Source organism: Camelus dromedarius, chromosome 7 (assembly GCF_036321535.1).
Source record: "Camelus dromedarius isolate mCamDro1 chromosome 7, mCamDro1.pat, whole genome shotgun sequence".
Classification (NCBI taxonomy): Eukaryota; Metazoa; Chordata; class Mammalia; order Artiodactyla; family Camelidae; genus Camelus; species Camelus dromedarius.
Genome location: NC_087442.1, coordinates 55,116,043 through 55,134,933, shown reverse-complemented (window position 1 = coordinate 55,134,933; position 18,891 = coordinate 55,116,043). Strand labels below are relative to the sequence as shown.

Below are 18,891 nucleotides of genomic sequence, written 5' to 3'. Positions count from 1 at the left end.
AAGTGTAGAGTGTATGAATTTAAAGGTAAGTTGTTACCAGCTTAAAATACTGTCATGTAAGCCTCAGAATAATTATAAAGAAAAACCTTTAACAGATACACAAAATATAAAGAGAAAGAAATAAAACCATTTAACAACGACAATTAGAAGTTACAAAAGAAGACAGAGAGGAAGAGAAAAAAGGAACTACAAAACAGAAACCAACAAAATGGCAATAAATCCTTATCTACCAATAATTAGTTTAAATGTAAATGGATTAAATTCTTCAAGCAAAGACATACACAGGCCAAATGGATTAAAAAAACAAGACCCAACAATACGCTGCCTATAAGAGACTCACTTTAGCTTTAAGGACACATACAGGCTGAAAATGAAGGGATGGAAGATGACACGCCAGGCAAATGGTAACCAAAAGAGAACAGAATTGGCTATGTTTATATCAGACAAAATAGACATTGAATAAAACATATTTGTACCTCAATAAAGATGGAGAAAAAAGAATAAAAATAAAAAATAAAACCAAGAGCGCCACTATGCCAATACCAGAAATAGAAAAGAAGCAAAACACATACAAAGAGAAATCCAATGTAAAATAAGTTATATTATTATGATCAAAAAATTGTGAAATAGTTAAAGTTCTGTAACAAATGGTAAAGACGCTCAAAAGTAAAAATGATTCCAAATTGTGTGTGTGGGTTTAAGACATAAAACTGCCAACTTGAATTGACAGGGAAAGAATGAAAGTAATCATTCCAGGATAACTGTTTTATTATTTTCTTTCAATATAATACCAAATAGGTTCAAGAGTCAAATATCAAAAGAGACCATGAGCATACTGACACAAAATTAAAATCAGTATTTATGAAAATCTTTCTGTAAAACAAGCATTTCTAAGCATAATACAAAAGGAAAATATTACAGTAAAAAACTGATAGATTTGACTTCTTAAATTCTTTAAGTTTCTCATAAAACTACTGTACACAAAACTGAAAGGCAAGTGACAAAACGGGAAATTATACACAATACATAAGACAGAACAATATTTTGACAGTTTTAAAATATAAAGAACTCTCACAAATAAAATGAACATAGAGATCACAAACTAATAAATATTAAGAGCCTTAAAATGTTTATATTCTTTGATTTATCGGTAACTCTAGGAATGTAGCCTTGAGAGACAAACTAAAATATTTTTAAATAAATGCTTTCTACACAATTGTTAATCATAATGTAACTGTGAAAAATCTGAAACAAAAAGGCCAATAATAGTAATGACAGAAAAACTATATTGCAACCATAAAATCAGATGCTATTCCTGTTTAGGAAATTATGTTACAGAAGGTTTTAATTGTGCTGTAAAACTGCTAATTCAGTATGTCCAGCCTGACCAAGCCAAAGTACCCTTCCAAAAAAATCACAGTGGTTGATTCAGGGTTGACCTCATGAAGGAAGCCATAAGAATAAGCCCCAGTGCCAGGACTGCTATTAAAGCTATCAAAAAAGAGCCATTTTCCTTTCAGTGGCATTGCTAATTACAAAGATCAGATAAATTGGAGCTGACAAGAGACTAATAATAAAGAATAAGCTCAACCAAGAAGATCACCAGTGTGACTTAAGTGAAAGATAAAAAATAACGTTCCCTCAGTATCTATATCTACTCATGCTGGAAATCTGTGGACGATCCTATAAACCTATTTATTTTCTTTCTCTTTCTTTCTTTCTTTTTTAATAAACCAACTATAAGCTGTATTCCTGAGACTTGAGAGGATATTATTGGGGGGATTATTATTTTATTAAGAAAGAAATATATGCTTATTTAAAGGTTTAAATGGTACACCAAGCATACAAATTTAAAACTGTTGTCTAAAACTGTTAACAGCTTGGATAGTATCCATCTATATATGTGTATATACCTTTTAAAACATAAATGCAGTAATACTATAGATATCACTTACTACTTTTTTCACTTAATGTAAGTTCAAGACACTGTTCTATGCCTAGAAACATGGGTTGGCCATATTCTCTTTAATAGAAATCTAATATTTCATTAATACAAATGATTTACTCAATCATCTTTTTTTAGGCACTTACATTATTTCTGTTATTTTAAAAATTACAAATAATATTTAGTAGACATCTTTGCATTTACGTAACTGCACATGCGTAGTGACCAATGACTTCCTAACTCAAATTGTTTGACATATTGGTGGGAGAGTTCAAAACACAGAAAATAAGATTATGTCGAAATTCATTACAGAAATAAATTTCATCCTGAAGCACTGAGTATAAAATGGAATTGGAATGGTATTTTTGCCTGCCTGAGAGGAAAATACTCCTGATGAATAAAAGCTATTATGTTTTATTGTCCTAGCTCTGGTTTATCCTTTCTTCTAGACCATCACAATCACTTTTTAATTCTATTGATGGCAGCCTCGGTCACATACCAACGTGTGTCTTTTGCAAATTTATTAAGTATACCTATGTAGGCTGCTTATTTTCAAATAAAATCTAATAACAAATGTTCTTCAATCCTATGGGGGAAGTGGATATCTTGGGGGCCCAAATAACAGAAATAACTATGAATACATAATATTTGTTACTCCTGATTCTATTTCTGACAAAAGAGCTATTTTTGAAAGTGCTCTGCAAAGATTATCTCATTCAATCTTTACCTAACCCCTATGAGGACAGCACACATATCACAATTTTATATAAGGAAAATGAAGCATGGAAGTTTAAATAGCTTGCCCACGGCCACACAGCTCAAAAATGGCACAATCACAATTGTAAATCATGGTAGCTGCCTATAAAGAGCTTACAACGTAATTGGGGTATACAATATATCATGAATAAAGGCATAGAGATTTGTGTACTGAAGACTGAGAAAGACCTAATGATGTTAAGAAAGAAAAGAAATTAGAGGTACAAGGAAAAACATGGAAATAGTTGATAAGTACTACAAACATGATCTAGCACGTTTGGGAACCATGACTTGCTTGCTCCTTGTGGCTACAACGTGATTTGAATGAGGAAGTGGCAAATGAGGAGGCTAGATAAAGTGAGCTGGAGATGGGGGTGAAGACACTGGCAAAATCAAGAGGTACAATGAAGACTGAAACTGCATTATCAGCATGGCTCATCCATGTGGCTATAAACGTACAACACACCTTCAGAAAGTGGACACAGTGCAAGTTCTGGTGCACCTCCTTTCACAGCTCAAACTGACAACAGGAGAGGCTACCCTAAACTTTGTGTAGGAAGCCCTGTATACAGTGAGAACATCAGAGCCAGCATTCTGGTTTGGGTCTATGTATTCTGTGGGTAACTCAGGGGAGAAGAACTTGCCTACCCAGGACTGCACATGAGAAAGAAAGAAGCTTCTCTCTTTGTAAGCTACAGTATTGCTGATGTCTTTGACAGCAGCTCTCTGGCCTACTCTCATTTATTCAAGGATTAATCATGTTTCTTTAAACAGCTTCATGTGTGAGTTTCATTTTGAGACTAAAATTCCATTCAAATATGTCAATACAAAATCTTGTTATCAGTCACATTAACATGTATAAATAAATACTGCAGTACCATCAGTTTGAGAATGATAAGTATGTGGGAAGTATTGACAACACTTACAGAGAAAACTTTCAATGTTTTATAAATGCACATGGTTATCAAGAGTATCCTTTATTCTTTACATATGTTCATTCTACTATCAAGGAAACTTAAGGATGTTGGAAGCTCAAAAGCAATGCAAAATAAACTGATAAATGGATAAATTAGATCACAGACAACCTAAATGAGTAAAAGGCCCACAAGGTACATATTAAAGACAGTGTTAAAACTAAGTACTAAATTTATCTCTAGATTTTCTTGCAGCTAAGACAAATAGACAAGAATGTCATATATTCTATTTTCCTTTTGAACATAGCGCAAAATATATGTGCTTTCAAAACAGAAAATAATAATGTCAACTTTTCACTGAAGGTCCCAAATTTCGGGCATATTCAATTTATGACTTTTCAAGAAAACATTTCAATTAAATGCAAAGTCCCAAAGCATTTTCCTAAATATATGGAATCTAATCAATTAAAATGATGACTTAAATCTTACTAGTGCATAACCATTTAAATATGAGTATGCATGGTTTAGGAATTATATTCAAGTTGAAGAAAATCAATAAACTAATTTTCTCCCTATATCGTATTTACTGGTTTATGAGAAGGTGGCTGTAATATCTGAGTGTTCATATTTCTACATTATTATCATCATATAGATAGTATTACTCAATCATTGTAACACACATTTTTCACTCTGTTAGGATAGTTGGAAAACCATCAAAATTAAACTAGTCCTCATAAAGTCGAAAGTACATGCATTAAGTGAAAGGAATCAAGATTGATATTATGCCTTCACTTATTTGAAAGGAAAATGACTACCTAAGAAGTAGAAAAATTCCTGGTCTGTAATATAGCTCATTTCTGGCATTCTGATTTTGAAGGATGGCCTACTCTGACTGCATATTTACCAGGAAATCGGCCATAGAAATTAATAGATAAAAATTCCCAATACCACTCAACTATTTTTTTTAAAGTTGGGAATCATAATTTCAATACAGCAATTCAGTTTTCCTTCTAAGACATTCAGTAGTAGTTGTTTTTTCCCACCTAGTAGCAAGAGGATTTGAAGCTTTTTAAAAGTTAACATTTCATGCTGGAAAAAAAAAAAAAAAAGCCAAACGTAACAGAATAGGTGAGCTCAGAAAATAAGATGAGCCAATTTTACCAAGAGGACATTGGATTTTAAATAATGTCTTATAGGAGTATCCAAACACAAAAGCCTCCTTCAATTTTAGTAAGAAATCAAGTTATACTGGTAGCTATTCTTTCAGTGAATTTCCAAAACAAGAAATGCTTTCAAAGTTTTTTTTTCATTTAATTACATATTGCTAGGATGGTCCAGAGATTCTTAAAGAAATATGGCAATTGTATGGGCATAAGTGCATGAGATACAAGTTTCCTGACCAATACCGAATCATACTCTCCTCTAAAAGCACACGGATAAGGAGGGAGGTTATAGCTCAGTGGTAAAGTGCCTGCTTAGCATGCAAGAGGTCCTGGAGTTCAATACCCAGTACTTCCATTAAATATAAATAAATGAGTAAATAAACTTAATTACTTCCCCCCAAAAAATTAAGAAGAAAAATAAGAAAAAAGAATAACAAAAAATAAAAATAAAAGCACAGAGAACTTTTTACTACCTTTGTCTTTCCATGAATGTTTTATTGCACTCTAGGAAGTTATAAAACACTGAGACTATTTGACTCACAAAATTTTATTTCTCCCTTTACTTTCATTTCTGGGTGTCTCTTTAATGTAAAGGTCAAAATAATTATGGGGATTCAGAAAAGAACAACAAGAATGAATAAAGGATTGATAAAGTAAACTCAATAGAATTAAAATAGGTATGCTTTACTGAGGAAAGACTGAGACAGAGTTAACTTACAACAATTGTTTGCAAGTATCTGGATTGTTTCCCAAGAAAGGTAAGTTTTTTCGCTTGTTCCAAGCAAACCTATCTGTGAACAACAAAATGTAACAGGAAATTATGTTAACAAGTACTAAAAATTTTAAAGATGTGATACTGTACTAATTTGAAAATTAAATTTGGTTAAGAATTAAAATTATGCTAGGTGGAGAACTCACATACATATTCATTGGACTTTTGTTGCATGAAAGAGATAAACTAAAGCAATTTTAAATTAACACACCCCATAGACAAGATGTTTCTATATTGAAAAAAGGATACAATTTTGACACTATGCCCCATTCATTACTGATGATAAATGAACAAAAATTAATTTAGTGAACTGATTTCTCTTTAAAAGTCATCTAGATTATACCACTTTTTTTTATTGTCAACAAAAATTAAATTTCAAAAGAATACATGGAAGTCTGTACATTTAAGTGACTTCCTTTTTAAGAAATGTTACAACATAGAGTTTGTGTGTGCTGGAGATTAATGATGGTGACCATATGCTAGGCTCTGATTTTTGAGCACTTTACAGAGACAATTATTTGTGCTCTAAGCAACCTTAAAAGACAGCTCTTTATTACTATAATTTTACAGATGAGCCAACTCAGGCAGAGGAAAGTTAACTAACTTTCCCAAAGACACAACAAGAAGCAGAGCTGGGATTTGCATCTGGGCAAGTGGGTTCTGGATCCCAAGTGGTCAACCCACTATACTATACTGTCTCCTATTAGGATAATTTGAATGAAATTCAACTTGGACTACCATCAAAATTAAAGGGCCATTTATATAGTCAGTTAAAGAACTTCCTGGCTGAAAATGGTGGTCCGATATTGGCATCATTCTTTGCCTTTCTGAAATCACCTCACAGCCAATGAAATAGTATACAGAAATGTAAACACCCCCTTTGATAACTATAAATAACAGAACAGATTAAAGTGCACAAACCAAACGATGGTGAAAAATCAAAACCCCACGTTTGCAGTGGCAGTAATGGGATTCATAGTCTGAGGATGAGAGCACATAAGCAAACCAGTTCCAAAAACTTTATTCTGGCCCTATGGCATTGTGTGCAAGACTACAGTTGCATATCTCCAATGGCTTAGAACACAGATAAACACAAACCCCTAGATCGTTAGCAAAAATTTGTTTGGCTGGAAAATTCCCCTGGTCATCCATAATTTTAAAAACAAACAAAAAAGCCACCTCTTTAAGGGATTAGTCCAATATAAAACCTATAACAAAAGCATGCAAACATACTCTCAGACCAGAAAGAAAAACAATGGCAGATAGAGAAAACTGACTACAAAAAGGTTGCCAAGTGTATTAGCTTTCTAGGGCTGCCATAAGAAATTATCAGAAAATGGTTGGCTTAATATAGCAGAAATTTATTTTCTCATTAATTTGAGTCAATTAAGAGATGACTGGAAAAACTAAAGTGTAAGATTATTGGTGAACATTAAATATTTAAAACAATATTATGTTCCCATAACATACTTGAAATAACTGTGTATCATGATAACACAAAAAGATGAAACAGAACTTACAAAAATAGAAACAGCTAAAAAAAGGAAGACTGTAAAAAGATGGAGATAAAGCAAGGATATTAGTTTTATCTCTTAATAAATGGGACCTAATTAAATTTATAAGCTTTTGCACAGCAAAGGAAACCATAAGCAAAACAAACAAAAAAAAAGACAACCTACAGAATGGGAGAAAATATTTGCAAATGATGTGACTGACAAAGGCTTAATTTCTAGAATATACAAACAGTTCATACAACTTAATAAGAAAAAAACAAACAACTCAGTCCAAAAATGCGAAGACCTAAACAAGAAGTTCTCCAATAAAAACATACAAATGGCCAACAGGCACATGAAAAAACACTCAATAATTATAAAATGCAAATCAAAACTAAAATGAGGTATTACCTCACACTAGTTAGAATAGCCATCATTAAAAGTCCACAAACAATAAATGTTGGCAAGGGTATGGAGGGAAGGGAATACTCCTACACTGTTGGTAGCAATGTAGTTTGGTGCATCCATTATGGCAAACAGTATGGAGATTCCTCATAAAAATAAAAATAGATTTACTATAAGATCCAGAAATCAGACCCCTAGGCATATATCCAGAGTGAACTCTAATTCAAAAACATATCAACCATAAGGTTCACAGCAGCACTATTTACAATAGCCAAGATATGGAAACAACTTAAATGTCTATCCACAGATGACTAGATAAAGTAGTGGTATATTTCTACAATGGAACACTACTCGGCCATAAAAAAGAATAAAATAATGCCATTTGCAGCAAAATGGATGGACCTGGAGATCATCATTCTAAGTGAAATAAGCCAGAAAGAGACAGAAAAATACCATATGATATCACTTACATGTGGAAGCTTAAAAAAAAAAAGACACAAATGAAAAATGAACTTATTTAGAAAACAGAAACACACACTCACAGACATAGAAAACAAACATGACTACCAGGGGAAAAGGAGGTGGGAAGTGATAAATTGTGAGTTTGAGATTTGCAGTTACTAACTACTATATATAACACAGATAAACAACAAGTTTTTACTGTATAGCACAGGGAACTGTATTCAATATCTTACAGTAACCAATAATGAAAATGAATATGAAAAGGAATATATGTATATATATATGTATGACTGAAATATTATGCTGTATACCAGAAATCAACACATTGTAAAATGAGTATACTTCAATTTAAAAATTTTTATCAATAGACATTTTAAAGCTTAGAACTCAACAGAAGTAGCACAAGCTTATTAAATAATATATAAGTAATAAATTATAAGAAAAAATACAATTGAATGAAAGTGGACATATGCAAAAGAAGTAGGTCAGGGAGAAAGGATATTTTATCATTAATGCTAGTAGAGCATTTGAACATTCTACAAATGAAACAATTTATAATTTATCATTTTGACTTTCCAGGGTAAAATAACAAAGATAAATATCTGTAAATGCAAACAATATGATATCAGTGTTCATAAATCAAAAACTGACATAAGACAAACTACATTGAAAAAATCAGTAATTTAAAGCTGATTCACACATCTCATTAATTTTCAGATTAATTGAAAACAACAGTTATGAATTTATAGAAGGCCTAAAAAATTCATAAAGAAAATGGGATACATTTTTTATAGGATCAAAGCAATAGTCATAAAAATGATCAGGATGATTTTACAAAGAAAGATTATATATGCTATATGAATGCAGCATCTTTTCAAAAATAAGCAATATAAAGCAAATACACCATAGGCTTTATGGCTTATAATTTAAATAATAGTGATTACAAATGTTATTTTTTGTCTGAGTCATGTGATACTGTCTGTTTTATTGCATTTCTAAAACAATTATCTTTGATGTGATGAGTATAGGATAATAGTATTAAAAAAATAAGATACAACATTCCTTTTTGACCCTCAAGTAGTAAGTAGGCATTTCCTCATTTTTATCTGTTTGCCAACCATTTTCCAAGGCATTTTCACTTATGCAAAATATTGACAATGTATTATCAATGACTAACAATTTACAAGAGACAATGAAGGGATATGAAATTAAATATTTATTAAAATTATTACATTTATTACTTGACTTGCCAAGGCAAACGTGATTATACCCCCTGTGAAAACAAACTATGATCTAGCACAGAAAATAATTATTTGTGCACATATCTATACTTCCTATGTTATTAGACCCTCCTTGAGAACAGGGACCATGTTAGATGTTCCCCCATTAACTTGTACAGTATGTTATATATAATAGATCCTTACTAACATTTCGTGAGTGTAACTATTTTTACCAATAGGCAAAGGTATTTGCTTAAAGAAGAAATATTTGATGTTTCACTCAAAACAGAGATTAAAAATAATTTGACAAAGGGAAAGAGAAAGAAGTAAAGTGCTTACTTTTTGCTTAGGCTAACTGCCCAATTCTAATTAGGCCATGAGCACATGGGCCTCCACTTATTTTCATGCCTTCTTTAAGCCCTGGAGATAGAATAGTGATCTTAGCAGCCAAGCAAACCATATGGGAACCAGTAGACCACAACTTAATTAGCACTGAAAATTTAAGCCAGTAGTGTCTGCTTCTATTTTCACATTACTTCATCTTCAGAACCTCTAAGTTTTAATAAAACTGACCATTTTGCCTTTGCATTTATATTTCCTTGAAATATAAATGTTAGATAAAAGCAAAATTATATTATCAAAGATAGCCATTTAAAATAAAAAGCTCCCTATGATAACAAAGAAAAATTTCTGAAATCCTGCCTTCCCAAATTCACTTTATCGTTAAATATGTTTTAAATATTACTGACTACTGAAAGTAAATTTATATTTAAACAAACCACACTGGTTTTATTTACACAAAGTACATGCAGTATATTCCAATGATAAATTTTCAAAATTAAGATGTTATATAAAGCCTTGACGTTCTATTCTTTGCCTCATACTCTATCAACTTTACAAAATTTTAAGGAGACTCATTAGCTCTGTGTTGCGTAATGGGACTGACCTGGAAGCAGAGCTGGGAGCAAAACTGTGGTTATCTGCATCTCAGTTCAGCGCTCTTTTCCTGGACAAGGTAGGCAAGCGAAGTCTCAAAAGAGCTAGATTCAGTTTACTTTGCTATCATTTATATCTAAATTTCATTAGTTTAAAAATATTAGGTAAACTCCTAAAACTCATTTAAACATTACCTTAATTTATATGCCTATAAGTAAAAACTTAATTTTAAAAAAACCCAATAATCATGAGTACTTAAATTTTCCTGCATCTTTCAAACTAACTTAACCACTAAATTAAAATAAAAAAAGAAACTGGCAATCTATGATCACATAAATGTAAACTTAATAGTTTGGAATTTGTATTTTTCTCATTAAATTAACAAATAAGAATTTGTTTAAAAGTTTGTGTCTTTGTTGATAGGTTTTTTTTTTTCCTCTTTGAAATTCTTTGTTGTACCATCTGGCCTAGAAAGCTTGCAAACATTGCTGTCTGGACAGAGATACAACCAAGTACCCAGAGGTGAAATCCCAAAACATTCACAGTCTTCAATAATTCACTGCTTAAACCACCAGTCTGCCACTGCTATATATTTTATTTTTAAAGAATATGCTATCACATTAGTCATGTTGACTATTTTAAACCTAGCTTAAATATGTAATTTTTATGTAAAGGTAGTATTTAAAAAGTTGTAATAAAGACGTCTGCAAATAAATAAAAACAAAAATATCACAAAACTAGCTAAAATGGTAAAAAGAAATGGATGTTGGCAATACTGAAGCAATGTTTTTAGATTTATAGAATAAATTTGGCTATTACCAAATACATTATTTTAAACAAAATGATAAAATGTGAGATCATTCAGTATCACAGAATCTGCTTTTCCTAGGTTTATCTTTAAAAATCTCTCCCAAGAAATCACAGTAATAATTACAAATATCTAAAGAATAAGCACTTGGTATTATAATGGAATATTATAATGGGGTTTATTAACTTTGATGATTTGAAATAAAATAAGAAGTGAGAACCAACTAAAAATATTATAATAGCCACAGAAAAATATCATTCAATTTTAAATTTAGGGTGTTAAATTTTAGATTTCTCCATATTTGAAAAAAAAGCAAAAAAAGAAATTTACCCCAACTCATGCTGCAGATTTCTACTGATCTGGCACTACTGGAGTTCACCACACTTCATCCTGTCACTTAATTTCACTTTTGACATTTTTCTCTTCAAGGCACAAATCCCTGGAGTGAACAGCATGTGCAATGGTTTCCTTTGCTCGAGGAAGAAATCTTTGGGAATGAGCCCCCAGAGGCAATTTGGACAGCTGTTTCCATTCCACAGTATCTTCTCACAGACAATGAAAAGAGTTAAAGAGAACCAGAGTGACAAATACAGTTTCCAACAGATCCCTCAGTACTTAGGCTGAAGTTGTAATGACCAAAGAGCAAACATGAAGTACACAATGGCTTCAAGAATTGGGCCCTGGTGGGTAATATACCTTTAGGTGTAATCTGATAGCATGACATAGGAATGAGAGTTTTGAACAATATCTTGCACCTGTCTTTCATTTCTTTGACTTAACTATTCTGGCATCACTGGCTTTCTGATTATACACAGCACATCATGGGAGGAAGGTTTAATAGAAGTGAGTTAGAATGATAAAATTAATACATTTTCAGTTTACATACATAAAACACAAGTAATGAAAGTGCCAATATAGCAAGTTTATTATGGTTTCTAAAGTTTATAGTAAGGTATCGGAAATCTGGAAAATAAGAAAATAGCAGTCATATTCAGTCAAGCAATATGAAAGTTCAAAAAAACCGGTGTCCTTCTCAGCAGGGACTAACAGGGAGATTACCTTGAACATTAAAATCTTTTCATTATGCAATCTACTTATCCTCTGGCCTCTCAATGTCAGATAAAAATGGGGTGGATTGTCCAACACAGATAGCAACTTAAATTAGCAAACTGGCTTTCATGGTTATTCTGAAAAAGATTGATTAGATTCACCCTATTGTCAATCTAGAAATGAGATATGCTATTCAAGAAGAAATCTCTTTGACTGGAGGAGAGACTATCTCAGCCCTTTGCTTATTCTGCATTTTTGTCTGTTGAAGAACATGCTCATTTTCAAGTTTTTTTTCACCACCTATATGCTGGTATATGCTGGAAGCTCTCCATCTTCCCCACCCATGTCTCTCCGGTGATGATGGTGAAAAAAACTGATAACTGATTTCAACTGAACTGTTCAGTAAATATTAAAAAACAAATTCTAGCTATTAATGATTACCATTATCTCCTTTAACAATATACTTGTAATAAAAATAAAATATAAGGGAAAGAATACACACTGGTAAATATGAGGAAGAATTTTCCCATTATAAATGCTAAAACCTAAAAATTAATCCCCCAAAAAAGTAAAAATATTTGAGATCTGGATGATAGTTTCCCCTGTATCTGTCATTTTTGCTTCCATAGTTTCAGCCAACCACAGTCAACTTCAATCCAAAAATATTAAACAACAAATTCCAGAAACAAACAATTCATAAGTTTTAAGCTGCACACCATTCTGAGTAGTGTAATGAAATCACTCACCATCCTACTCTGTCCCACCTGGGATGTGAACCATCCCTTTGTCCGGCACACCCACACTGCAAATGCTACTTACCCACTAGTCACTTGGTAGCTGTCTAGGTTATCAGATCAACTTTCTCAGTATCATAGCACTTGTGTTCAAATTGTTAAAAAATTTTTGTCCCTTGTTAAAGGTATATTTTCTTTTAAATGATACCTGCTAATTTTTTAAGTTTCTCAAAATGAGATTCCTTAAAATTCATTCCTTGAAATATTAACCTTAATGTCAGAGTCAAAGATTAATTGGTATCTCCCTTGTTTTCCACTATTAAGAAAAAGAACTGAACAAAGTTTTACTCTCTGCAACCCTACTTAATATATGTAAATCCATCCTATTTAATGTACTTTGGGATTTTGAGACCAAATTATTATTATTACATCATGATTTATGCCTATCTTTTTTTCCACAGAAAATAAGTTTTGATAACTGCATGAAATTTTAGGACTAGAGATCTTGTTTCCATTACTTCCCCATTTTTTAATAATTTTTTTCCTTAGACCTCAGTTTTTTAAACAGGCCCTGCATATCTGAAAATGTCATTGTTGCTTTCTTTATTCTTTTCAAACCTTTTTACTAAAAACTACATAACATTACTCTATCATTTCCTGGCATTTAATATTGCATGAGAGAAGTCACATTAACAATCTGTTTCTTCCTTGTAGGTTACTGTTTTTACTCCTTTGAATCACATAGGAATTTTCTTAATCATTTTGGTTAAGAAATGTGGCAACTGCATCTCAATTTGAAGCATTTTGTATTGATTGTCTAAGAAACAGAGGTTGCTTTTAAAAGCCGTATAAAGGTGTTTCTTCATCACAATAGTTTTTTTTTAATTCTTTCCTTTGTTCATATTTTGTTTGTTTTTACTAAGTCTCTCTTCAGTAATGCTATTTATCCATATAATCTTTCTATTTTCTGTTTTTCATGTCAATCATTTTACCTTTTTCCTCTCTCGCATTATTCCTTTGCAGTATGGGATAGCTTCTCTTGTTTGTTTTCCGTTTTACAAATTGACTTCCATTGCATCAGTTCTACTTTTAACTTCTGCTACCTCCTCTAGCTTTATCTACAAGCTTTTTATTTAAGTTATTTTTTTTGACAGTGGCAGTCTCTGCCCAATAAAGAAAGATGGTATTTGGCGAAATGGGAAGAAAAACACCAAAGATTTTATTTAATTTATGAAGTAATCTCAAGTATTAAGGGGTAAGTAAAGAAGTTCTCTATTTTATTTGTGCTTTAAGTTTCTAAAATGAGGTACAGATTTTAGAAGAAAGGATTGAGAAAGTGTATCTCTATTTTTTGTCAGGCATTCTGTCACATAAAAAATAAACCAAGCTGGTGGGGCAGGGGAGGATGTGGACCAAGATGGTGGAATAGGAAAACCCTGAGCTCAACTCCTCCCACAGGCAAACCAAAATTATAAGTATTTACAGAGAAACTGTTCATGAGAAAGATCAGAAAAGATATTCTACAATTGAAGATATAAATAAGGGCCCACAATGAGACAGAAATTGACACACTGTAAACTGACTACACTTCTATAAAAATAAATTTTAAAAAAGCCACAATGATCCAAAATCTATCGGATGCAGCCAAAGCAGTTCTAAAATGGAAGTTTACAGTGGTACAAGCCTACTTCAGGAAACAAAAATGTCAAGTAAACAACCTAACCTTACAACTAAAGGAATTAGAAAAAAAGAACAAACAAAATCCAAAGTCAGTAGACAGAAAGAAATCATAAAGATTAGAGCAGAAATTAAAAAACAGGTTAAAAAAACAATTAAGACAATCAATAAAATTAAGAGCTAGTTCTTTGAAGAGATCAACAAAATTGATAAACCTCCAACCAGACTTATCAAGAAAAAAAGAGGGCCCAAGTCAATAAATCAGAGATGACAAAGGAGAAGTTACAACTGACTCCACAGAAATACAAAGGATCATAAAAGATTATTTTAAAATATTATACACCAATAAAATGGACAACCTAGAAGAAAGGGACAAATTCCTAAAAATGTACGCTCTCCCAAGACTAAGCCAGAAAGCAATAGAAAATATGACCATTCTTTCTGCCAACAATTATTAAACTACATTAACCATCATTGGCTTTTAAAAGGTAGATCACAAAATAAAGCATCTGTGTCTCTCCTCTTGCTTCAATGCTTATCCTACATTGGGGAAATATTACCTAGTGCCTGTTTTTCATCTGGAATGCAAGTTACATAAAGAGAAGAGACAGAGACCATCCATGTATGTCTTTATATCACCAATGCACAATACAGTGACTGGAATACAAAAGCTTTTCAATAAAAGCTTGATGAATGCAGAAATGAAAAATCAGAATACAGATGGGGATACATCATCATAAATAGCTCTAAGAATATTGTAGAATTGGTATTTAATTCTAGAGGGAATTGTAGCATAGAACTTGAAAGTTCATAACAGAGTTAACCTTAAGATGAACTCAAAAATTTAAAAGTATGGAATTGAAAATATTAAAGGTAACTGATTTTAAGTATAGACTAACATATTAATAATCAAGTAATTAATAAAACCCATGTCAGATAAAAATTCAGTAAAAGTAGGGAAATAGATATAAAGAGACCGATAAATATGTCTTAATTCAGTAAACTAAATGAGAAAATGTGGCTTAAGAGAGAAAGAAACAGTACTAGAATGAACTAAATCACACTAAAGATGATTTAAAGAAGGAACAAGAACATGCAGACCAATTTGCCCAGCTTTCTTCCAGATTAGATTTATATTATCAAAATGACAGAAATAACAAGTGTTGGTGAGGATGTGGAGAAAAGGAAAACCTTTACACTGTTGGTGGGAATGTAAATTAGTGCAGCCACTATGGAAAACAGTATGGAATTTCCTCAAAAAAATTAGCTCACAGCAAAAAAAAATATGACAATGAATATATGTATGTTCATGTATAACTGAAAAATTGTGTTCTGCACTGGAATTTGACACAACATTGTAAAATGACTATAACTCAATAAAAAATTTTTAAAAAATAGAAAAAAAGATTTAGAATGAATCAAAACAATTGACAAAATGTTTTTATTATGTTGGTGAGAAACACAGAAAACTGAACATTTAATATAGTTATTATCTAAAAGCACTTCATGATTGAAAAGTAACTGCTCCTAACAAAACTGGTTCATAAATAAAAGGTAGTTTCAATACAGCAGTTTGCTAAATATGGATGTGATAGTGAGAAAGGCCTTATACAGTATATCCTTTGTATTCACTTACCTGAATAGCAAACTAGAGCAATGTTTTACTTACAGTGAGAAAATCAAATGTTTAATACAAAACTATCTTGGGTAGTAATAAAATGAAGTGATGTATCTCCTAAGAGTGCTTAAATACATTTGATTTTTAAGTCTTATTAACAACAAAGAAATAAAATAATGTATGAGGTTTAAAACAAGTTATCACTATGAGATGTGCCAAACCTATTACTGATTTCCCACAGACCTCTTTGTCACATAATTCACTCGTCAGAAAAATTATTCAGATAAGTAAAATGCTTAAAATTAGGCAAGTAGTAACTATAAAATAAACTTTGGCCATTAAAGAGCTATACTGCAGTATCATTTTCACACCTAGAATCCAGCACTTCAGTAAAAACTTTTATGTGAATATTGATGATAAAAGCCTTTGCTCTAGGACAGACTATTTTCTTTTAACAAATCTGTAGTTAGGTCTTAGACTAAATGAGTATCTATGCATAGAAACAGCAAAGCCAGACTACATTGTCAACAGTCCTGAAGCTATATAGGGTGTGAAGCAGGTAAGGGGGAAAACAGTTCCTAACAATAATTTCCATACAACATCAAAAAGTTAACATAAAATAATTAGGGTTAGCTAAGAATCATGTTTCAAAGATGCCATATTTCGATCATAATCTTTCTAAATGTGTGATGCCATTTAAGTTAATCAAAGCTCTTTGGCCTAGGACTTTACAAATTATCTGTGATCAAAGACTGATTTTCTTCTATCCATTACAGACCAATAGAGAGAGTGACAGATTGAGAGCAAGAGAGAAACAAATAAGCTTGATTTAAAATGGAAATGCAATAATTAAAAAATGCTCATATAAAACCAAAATTAATGACTACATCGTCATATGCTATAAAAATATTAGAAATGCTAACCCTAGAATGAGATAATATTACAATTACTTTTGAACCATATTTATAATGAAAAGACTAGCAAAGGAATAGGACCACATTAGGGGCAAATAGTATAATGCAAGTTTGACACACTGGCAGCTCCCACCCAAGACCCTGGTAGACGCTGTTCATTGACTGCGCCACTTTTTAACCAATAAGTAGAGATGTAGCTCCTCAGTCTTTCCCCATACAGCACTCCAGACGGTCACTTCTAACTGACTTGTGTTGACATAAGACTAGTCTGCCATGTAGAGAAATGAGAAACTATGATAAGAATAAAAATACCTATGCAATTCTTATTTTTTCCCATCTTCATAATTAAACATTTGATCACAACAGCATATAACCAACTTGCTTAAGTAAAAAGGTATAATGGGATAACCAAGCTAATATGAAATCAATGCATAGCTCCAAGCCAAGTAATACTGTGAGAATGTAGAAATGTGACTATGATACATAAAGGCCAACTTCAGACTGGAGCAGTCAGGGAGGGTTAAACACAGTATGGATCTGGAGGTCCTACTTAAACATACTGAAAAGAGCTAGGTATTCCATGTATGTCACAAAGCAATGAAAGAGATACGAAGAGAGAAAAATAAAACAACTTTTAGGGAGACTTTGAGTAAATCAGTGTGTGGCAAAAGATAAAAACAGGAAAGTTCCTGGGAAGAACAGCCAAAATGTAGTTTAGGATCAGGTTCTGAGAATCTTACCTTCCTTTTTCCCTAGTTCTTTTCCGGTCTAACCCCCATAATGAACCGATTTTATTCATTCTTTTCTATTATTTTGAAATGTTTTCTCACTGGCATAATGAACCTTAATGCTACTTTTTTGAGTTATGAAATCCTAAAGACATGGGGACTTAACTTGCCAATTTGCTTTATGTTGAATTTTCCTTAAATTTACTCATATGTTTTCTCAAATATATATTTTAAGAACTTACGTAAGAAGTTCTAAATAGAGATTACATATACTAGATACTATATATATTATACAGTAATATATGACGTACACACATAAAATATTATACGTGTGTGTATATATATGTGTGTGTGTGTGTATATACACATACACACCATGTTTACTAATAGGAAGACTCAACACTATTAAATTATAAATTCCTCCAAAATAGAAATGTAGGTTCAAGACAATCCTATCCAAAAGTGCAGCAGGCTTTTTTTTTTCCAGAAACCAACAGGCCTATCTAAAATATATATGGAAATAAAATAATCTAGAAGAGATAAATCAATTCTTTAAAAAAAAAAAAAGAGAAAGAGGTCTTATACTACTTGATTACCAAAATTTCTATAAATCTATGGTAATCTACATTGCTTGGGACTGACAAAATGCTAGATAAAGTTTAGCAATACCAAATAGAGTCCAGAAATGAACCCACATATGCATGGCCATTTGATTTTCAAAAGAGGTGCCAAAGCAATTTAGTGAGATAAATGACAGCCTTTTCAACAAATGGCACTACAATTGGCTATCTCATAAGGAAAGAAAATAAATAATTATCTTAATTTTACCATATCGAAAAATTAACTCATTATGAATTACAGATCTAAATTTAAAAGCTAAAACTATACAAACTCCCAAGGAAAACAGATATATTTGCCACCCTGGAGTAGATAAATATTTCTAAGATAGGTTATAAATAGCAGAAACTAAAAACACAGAAGGTGATAAACTGAATATCAAAATTAAAAACTTTGCTCTTTGAAAGACACTGTTTCTTTCAAAGAAAATAAGGCAAATCACACATTAACAGAAAATATTCTTAATACACTTTCTGCCAAAGAACAAGTAGACAGGATAATGAACTCAGAATTCAATAATAAAAAATAAACCTAATTTTTAAGTAGACAGACTATTTGATCAGACCTAAGTCTCCAAAGAGACATAAAAGACAAATAAGCACATGAAAATCAGCTCAGTAACACTGATCAGAGAAATGTAAATTAAACCCCAAATGAGATTCCACTGCATAACCATTA

At 31.8% G+C, this 18,891-nt stretch overlaps 1 protein-coding gene across 7 annotated transcripts in view; it reads right to left on the bottom strand.

Annotated features, from left to right (window-relative positions):
• The window catches only part of THSD7A (thrombospondin type 1 domain containing 7A), a 555,025-nt gene that overhangs the window by 398,850 nt on the left and 137,284 nt on the right, over positions 1-18,891 (bottom strand). The window lies entirely within an intron of this gene.